This window comes from Gossypium arboreum, chromosome 8, assembly GCF_025698485.1.
Source record: "Gossypium arboreum isolate Shixiya-1 chromosome 8, ASM2569848v2, whole genome shotgun sequence".
Taxonomy (NCBI): Eukaryota; Viridiplantae; Streptophyta; class Magnoliopsida; order Malvales; family Malvaceae; genus Gossypium; species Gossypium arboreum.
This window is the reverse complement of record NC_069077.1, coordinates 98,183,563-98,192,775: the sequence shown is the minus strand read 5'-3', so window position 1 is coordinate 98,192,775 and position 9,213 is coordinate 98,183,563.

Sequence of the window (9,213 nt, the reverse complement as noted above, 5' to 3'; positions counted from 1 at the left end):
GAAGTCTATTGTATTTAAAACTAGTCTCAATAAGGAATTTAGGCATGTAAACTATATTTCTTAGTTTGCTTTGTACAATTTTTAATGATTTTTCAAAGTGGGAACAGGGGATCACGTATTCATCCTGAGCAAGTCAGTTACAATTGTAAATATCTCAAAATATAGAATTCCTTTGCTTGCCCTGCTTCTTTTATATGAAAGTAGACTCATTAAGCTTTAATTTCACATCTCATTCAACCTCTAATTATATTCCTCCTATTTTTGGTGATTTTTCAAAATCACGTCACTGCTGCCATCTAAAACAGTTTTAATACTAATTTCACTCTTTCACACATTCTTTATGCTAACCTCATTTTATCGTATATATGTATATGCCACAATTCATTTTCACCACATTTCATTCACTATAAGTGTAGGTCCAAACCACAATGTCACCACAAAACCATCCTGTTGAACAATTCGGATCAATCCTCGATATTTAACGGTTTCAAAGACACACCACACCATCATACTTCATTTAGTTCGGCTCTCTTGTACACATGGTGAACACTTAGTACCACTCATGCGACCTAGCCGATTTGTCTCGTAGCTCTCTTGTCTACATGGTGTCCTTCACTTGGAATCACGCATGCACCTAGCTACATTTATCTTTCACGTAGCTCTCTTGTCTACATGGTGTCCTTCACTTGGAATCACGCATGTGACCTAGCTACATTTATCTTTCACGTAGCTCTCTTGTCTACATGGGATACATCTCGTATCACGCATGTGACCTAGCTACTACAGGGTGTCTCGTAGCTTTCTTGTACACATGATGTGCACTCAAGATCATACATGTGACCTAGCTACGCCCTCTATTTCATTCGATTCAATGTTCAACTGGATCTCTCTCTATATTTATTTCCATTTTTCCAATAGTCAATTTATATTTTAACATCAGCTAGTATATTTATATAATAGGCTGAAATATAAGAATGTACATGAAATTATTGTAATATTTACATACAACTTACCTTGGTGCAAAATATGGAAATTTTGCAATTTAGTCCAAAACTTTTTCTTTCCCTGCTCGAGGTCGGGTTCAGCGCCTTTCTTGATCTATAATAACACATTTAGCTCATTTAATACTCATACTATTTATTTCAATCCAAAATCACATTGTAGAAAAATTACATTTTGCCCCTAACTTTTACAAAATTACAATTTTGCCCCTAGGCTCGGGAATTTAATTTCAGCCCTTATTCTTATGTTTTATGATATGCTGAACATTTTTCTCTTCTACAACAACATCAAATTCCCACTCTATCATATAGTTATGAACATTAGGTATTTTTACCGATTATGCCGTTTTACTCGTTTTCACTTAAAACCGAGTAGCACAAATTATTTAACATAATTTAAAACCTCATATTCTATCATAAAACATCAAAATACACAAATTTCACCTATGGGTATTTTTCCAAATATGAACCCTAGGTTAAATTATTACTAGCATAAGCTTAATCGAGCTTCCGGGATTCCAAAAACGTAAAGAACATTAAAAACGGGGCTTAGAATCACTTACTATGGAGCTTGAAAGTTGAAGAATCCCTAGCTATGGAGAGAGTGAAGTTTCGGCAGCAACTAAATGGGGAAGATGACTATTTTGTGTTATTTTTCCCATTTTATTTCATTTAATATCAAAATGACCAAAATACCCTTACTACTAAACTTTCCAAAAATTCCTTCCATGTCCTAAATTTGTCCATGAACTTAAAATTGGTAAAATTTCTATTTAAGACCTCCTAATAAATATTTCAAAACAATTTCATACTAAAAATTTCTAGTATGCAAATTTTGCAACTTATTCGATTTAGTCCCTACTTTCAATTTAAACACTTTAGGCATAGAATTTCATCACGAAATTTTCACACAATCATGCAATCATATCATAAACCCCAAAATATTTATAAAACAATTATTTCTATCTCGGATTTGTGGTCACGAAACCACTATTCCGATTAGGCCCTAATTCGGGTTGTCACATTTTTGCTTAATTAACTATCAAAACGATAAAATTTTTCAACAAAACTTTACTACCATCTTATTGCCACTCCGTAAATATTTATAAAAATATTTACGACTCGGTTTATAGAAATGAGGTCTCGATACCTCATTTTTAAACCCACTTGACCTTAGGTTCATACCACTTGAACTTAATAAATCACTTATAAAACAAAAATCACAATATCAAAAATGTTTTTTAAACTCACAATTAACTCGTAAATATTAAATATAATATTTACAAACCTACTCGTCGGATTTGGTGGCCCCAAAACCACTGTTCCGATTAACATTAAAAATGGGCTATTACACTTTCAGTGTTTTCAAAAGTAGCTCGGTTGGAAAGCATCCCTGTCTCAACAAAACAATTTCTGTAACACCCCTATCCCGTGAATCGTCAGGAATAGGTAAGGGCATTACCGGACTTGTAACTCATGTCGATCAAGAAAATTTTGAACTTTTCTTGAAATAAAGATCATTCATTTAAATAAGTACTAAGCACGACCAGGATAAAATTTAAACTTCTAAGTAAACATTCAAAAGATGCCATTTTCGCATGGCTTATATACATTAACCAAAATATTCTTCTGCCACTAGTCTATTATATACATGCCATAAGATAATCCAAAACATAGCAGTACCAAACAGTGGATAGTGATAGTGTGACGAGTTGTTGACGATCCCCGAGCAAAGGCCAAATTTGATAATCTATAAAATAGAGAAACGTAACAACAGAGTAAGCTTTCAAGGCTAAGTAAGTCTTAAGTAAAACAATTAACTTTGCTGGATTAAATACATTTATAACTTACACAAAATCCAAGTGAAGTCTCGATGGGCTTAATAAGCCTACACAAGTACATAATACATACCTGGCCAACTTAATGTGCTGAACATCCGTAATTGTTGATTTATTACTGAGTCGCTTAAGATTAGGCCTTACACAAATCACGTTTTGAAATGTCAAGATATATCGCCATTCGGTCACATAGATTAAACCCTATGTAAGCACATGTAATTCATCTTACATAAACAATTTGATAGAGTCAATACTCGTTGAATATAGCTTATAACCATATCATAAGTGATTCCCCAAGTACATTTGTAATACAAACGAAATCGAGTTCACATAGCAAGTAAGTATCACTTACCATATACTTAACCTTTGTACACTTACCGTTTCCATAGTTACCAATTACCAATTTAATCTTTCAATACCTCTAACCACTTAATCATATGCACTCATTTCGTGCACATACATAAATGTATATATGTATTTAGGAGCTTAGTTCTTTAGTTCATATTCACATTAATATTTCAAATAATCAAATCATGACAAGTATTAAAGTTTCGTATACGTACATAAAGAACCAAACATATTCCTTATCACATATACATAAATGACCAAACGTAATCCATACCTTGTATTTGCACATCCTTCCGAATACAACTCAAATTAGTAAATTTTTATGAAACTAATTAAATCCTTATCTTAAAGATATACAAATGGTCTTCGGTTTGAAATAATTCAAAGCACTTAGCCATAGCCTGCTAGGTTTAAAAAAAATCAGAATCCAGTTACCAGTACCAAGCCTACGGGACTTTAAGCCCTGATACATCATCATAGTTAATTCACAAAGTTGCATACACGTCAATTCACATACCTTCGATTTTTCCAACACGGAAACACATTAATAAGGTATCACTTCATTCGAACTTATTCGTATCTCCATATAGCTAGTCTCATTTCACAAGAGCCATTAGCCCACATCACGTAGTCAGCGAGTCTTAACCTGGATGCTTTCCAAATTCCATGTATATTTAATCACATGATACCACATTTCACACAAACTATCGCCATTGTAACTCATTAACCTCATTCGAATATAAGCATATTGCATGTACCTTAACTTCATGTCATAATATCATTCGACTTTAACACACACACATATATATATATATATATCCCTTTCAATAAACTTCCAACTAAATAAGAAAATACACACATGACTTACATTCTTCTCATGACAACCATTCGGCTAAACAACATATAAGTCACTACACCTTCAATTTATAAAACTATCAACACATATTACATATACATTGCTTACGTTTATAAAATAGCCATTCGGATAACTTGCACACATTTAAATTTTAGCCATTTTCGCCTCACACCTATATATTTATCTTGTACATCAATTCAGCAATAGCTTATAAGCAACTCAATTAGTTTCATCAATGTTTACAACAAAATCACAGATTCACTACAAGCTGTTTTCTTGAGCAACAATCATTAAATTATTTGTAACTGGAGCTACGAAACTCCAAATGAAGTGCCATAAATTTTCCCCAAAAATAGACTCATATATCTTCTATCCATAAAATTTTTAGTATTTTTGGTTTGGTCAATCAAAACCATAATTTTCTTAAAGTTTCCCCTATTTCACTATTTCACTATACTGACCACTCTTCACTACGAAATCAAATTTCTCATTGTACAGATTTCAAAATATGTTCTTGTTTAGTTCATTTGAAACTAGACTCATTAAGGAGTCTAAGAATATAAATTTTATCTTATAACAATTTTTGTACTATTTATAATGATTTTCTAAAAACAGAACAGGAGATTTCAGATTCATTCTAACACTGTCACACACAACTTTAAATATCTCTCTATAGGAATTTCCTTTGCTTCCACTGTTTATTTTATAAGAAACTATACTCATTGAGCTTTGATTACATATTTTATTCAGTCTCTAATTCCACTCCAACAATTTATGGTGATTTTCAAAAATCACGCTACTGCTGCTGTCCTAAGCAGATTATTACAATTTGCTCTTAAATTTCCAAGTCCAAACACTTAAGAACTTACCATTTGAGTTTAAAACATATCATCATATATAAATACTTCTTATTATCACATACAAATCATAATTTAAATATCACTTTTCTAATAACCAATCGGCTAAGGCTCATAGAAGTAACTTATTCCTTATTATTTTACTATAGGTAATTACACCAATTCATAGTCTCATCTTTACCCGTATTCCATATCATTCTTCATTATAACTAAACTTATATGCTAGAAACTTATGTTAAGAGTTGTCGACGACTATAATTCTACTGCTATTCGCTTAGTTTTGCCTTCCCTTTTTCCGACTTTTGTCCTTGATGTAACACCCCAAATCCGTGACCATCGCCGGAGTTGAACACGAGGTGTTACCGGGCTTACTTCACTTATTTCCCCCTGTATAAATTTTTTTTTCTGTTCCAGGCAGGCTAGATAACTGTGTCACTGTCACCTTAAAAATCATATCTCGAGTTCCAGAACTCAAAAACCAGTTCCGTAAGTTTTTCCTGAAACTAGACTCATAATTCCATTTACACATTTTTTTCTAGAATTTTTGGTTGAGCCAATTAGTACAATTTATTAGTTAAAGTCTCCCCTGTTTCAGGGTTCGAATACACTGACCTTTGCGCATTATGACTTGGATATCTTTCTGTACAGGGCTCCAACACTTATGCCGTTTGTTTCTAAAGAAACTAGACTCACAAAGGGATTTTCACATATAGAGCATAACTTCTAATTCTCTCTGGTTAATTTATAATGGATTTTCAAAGTCGGAATAGGGGATCCAGAAACTGTTCTGGCCCTGTTTCACGAAAACTTGAATATCTCTTAAAATCCAACTCATGTGACCATTTCGTTTCTTCCTTATGAAAGTAGATTCATTAAGGTTCAATTTCATAATTTATTCACTATTTAATTCCACTTCTACTATTTTTAGTGATTTTTCGATCTCACATCACTGCTGCTGTCCGCAACAGTTACTGAAATAAACTATGCCTATTTCATGAATTTTTCCTTGGCCTTACTAATAATCCATCACACATAACACAAATTATGACCACCTTGTCAAAATTAAGATTTCTAAGACTCGCGACTATAAGTTTTAAAACCCCACTCAACCGACCACATAGGCCATATTCGCATGGCTTAAAGTTTACAACCCAAAATTTCACAAAACAAAGAGCTTATACATGCCAAATGTTCTCCTAGATCGACTAAGAAGACAATACCAAAAGATTGCTCGCCGGTGTGATGACTTCGTTGACGGTTCCGAGCACACAAAAGAGACGAGTCCAAGAGACCTAAAATGGGTGACAAGAAAACACCGAGTGAGTTTATAACTCAGTAAGTCATAAGCACTCCACAATTATCCATTAGCAAAATTTATCACAAAGTGAAACAATGAAACGAGGCTAAGTGTTCCATCCATATCGAACTATACTATAGTTCCTTAGATCTTTCGGTTGAATCTCATACCAAGTCATACATTCACATTTCTTATTCTATTCAATAAGATATTTGAGGCAATTTCCATATTTCAACTCATTTTCACCACAATCATGCAAACAAACGAACTTTCATCTATCCCATGATACCTTATTTACGTGACTGCAAGTTTAATCATCACATAGATTTAAAGCTTACCAAGCTCAACCCCGAGCATGAACATAGCGCCTATTCACCATGAGCTCAAGGTACTTACTCTTTCTGCTGTCCATGATCAACTCGATAAGGTCACACCCTCCATGTGAGTAACCAATCGAACATATATATTAAATTCGCACACGTAGTGCTTAATAATCGATCACGCACACTTAGTGCCATGTGATTTAAGCTCGCACACATAGTGCCATATAATTTAAATTCGCACACTTAGTGCCATACTTTTCAAGCTTGCACACTTAGTGTCAATCTTGTCACCGTGCCCATTTATTGCCCGCACACTTAGTGCCGAGACCAAACACTCTACGCATTTTACTACCTTTATACATTCAACAATGTCATCATTCCATACACATACATTTTCATTTACATATCATCTCATTAAACACAATTGTATAGATATTATGATCGTTTAAATCATTACCAAATATATGCTTAATGACTTACCTTGTGTTGGGTAAATAATCCCAAGTCGGCTACTCGATGACCTTCGATTTCCCCTTGTTGGACGCCTCTCCTTTAGGATCTTGAGCTTAAACAATTAAATTAACCCATTCAACCACTTTGTAAAATATTTGTATCACACATTAAAATTTCATTTCATAGGATACACATGACAAATTCTTATCCTTCTACCCCATGCTTTTGAACTATTTGGTTCACAACCTTAGGCTATCACCCTATTGCCAACTATCCTAATCAAGGATAGTATCACAAGTGTGTACACCCATATGGCCGAATGTGCAAGATTAAATTCAACACCACCTATGTGCTTAATTAGGTGGCCGAATATACATAAGCACATTTAGCATTTGATACATTCGGCCTTAGCATAGATTTCATTAAAAGTCCCTATTAGCCACTTCACCATCAATTATCTCATCTACTTAATATTTCATACTTATCATGCTAGCCGAATATTACTTATTTAAGTTCAACACCCTTATATACCACACTAGCACCAAATATAATATCTAATTCTTCTCTTTCTCTTTTCATCAAGACAACCTATATGAACATTTAACTAATTCAAACTTCACCCTCTTAATGCCCATTATAACCGAATGTACCAAGCATTTATCATTTTGCAACATGAATTCTATAGCATGGCCGAATACTCATGCACATACACACACAACAACAAGAACTCAATGACCTAAAAATCTCCTTTTATTAAACATTCGAACTCACTCCTCTTCATGCTTCATTACAACAACATCAAAACACCAACCAAGAAAGACAACATCCATGGCCGAATTTCATCTCCATCAAATAGCAAAAGAAATCTAAACCATGGGCTAGGTAGAACTTAAACTAACAACTAAAACATGCATGCATCTCATGGAATATCATCAAACATAGCTTAGTCTAGCAGCCACCATAGCCGATTTTTCTCAAGTTCTTCCCCCTTCTTCCCTTTCTTCTATTCGGCCAAGACAACCAAAGGATGAACAACTACTTTTTTTTTTTCTTTCTTTCTTTCTTTGTTTTCGTCACGGCAAAAAGGGGGGCATCCACACATATTATTTTTTTTGTTATCATCATTTTCTTTTTCCATTTCTTTAATACTAGCTTTCTTATTTTATTGTTTCCTACATGCATCACTAGCCTAACATGTTGGAGACATGTTTCCACCCATAGCATGGCCGGCCATCATGCTCCAATTTGGCTAATTTGACATGCAAGGACAAACACTTTTCCACATGTATTAATAGGCCATTTAAAATTAGCCTATCATATTTCACCATGTCTCACATTGATCCCTATTTAATAATTTCTCATACAATTGGTCAAATTAGAGAATGAAACTTCCACATGTGCATGTACACCCACAATAAGCATAGAATATAACAATTAATTATTTTTATGACTCGGTTTTGTGGTCCCGAAACCACTTTTCGACTAGGGTCAATTTGGGGTTGTCACACTTGATGCTCTTGAGCTAATGATTAACAAATTTACAAATTAAAAAAAATTCTATGTGACATCCCAAAATTGACCCTAGTCGGGAAGTGGTTTCGGGACCGCTAAACCGAGTCACCGACATGTTCGAACGTAATATTTATTGTCTAGAATATGTGAAAATGCATGTGAATTTTGAATTCTTTGATTTAGTTAATTTGATTGTGAATTGAAAGAAAAGGACTCATGTGAAAGGATTTAAAATATGTAGCTAATTTTAAGAGGTTAATAAAGGAATGAAGTAAAATAAATGGAGTTGCATGTCAAATACTCCATTTATTTTGGATGAGTGGCCGCAATGTCTAGATTATGGGCAAGGGACATGTTTCCAACATGTTTAGTTAGTGCATTATGTAGAAAGAATTAAGAAATGAAAAAAAAAAAAAAAATGAGCATGGATGCCCCCCATGGTGCCGTAGCTAGAGAGAAAGAAAGAAAAAAAAGTTGTTATTCATCCTTTCTTTGAGCAAAGACTAGGAAGAAAATACAAAGAGAAAAGAAAAGCTTCACCCTTTGGTTCTTCTTGGCGGTTTGAAAAGAGAAAAGTTGAAGACATTCGCCATATTTGCATCTAAGTTAAGGTAAGTTTGATGTTGTGCCATGAGATTCAAGCATGTTTTAGTAGTTAGCTTGAGTTCTAAACTAGCCCATGGTTCAAATCTTCACTATATCATGGAGATAAGGTTCGCTAAGGTGGA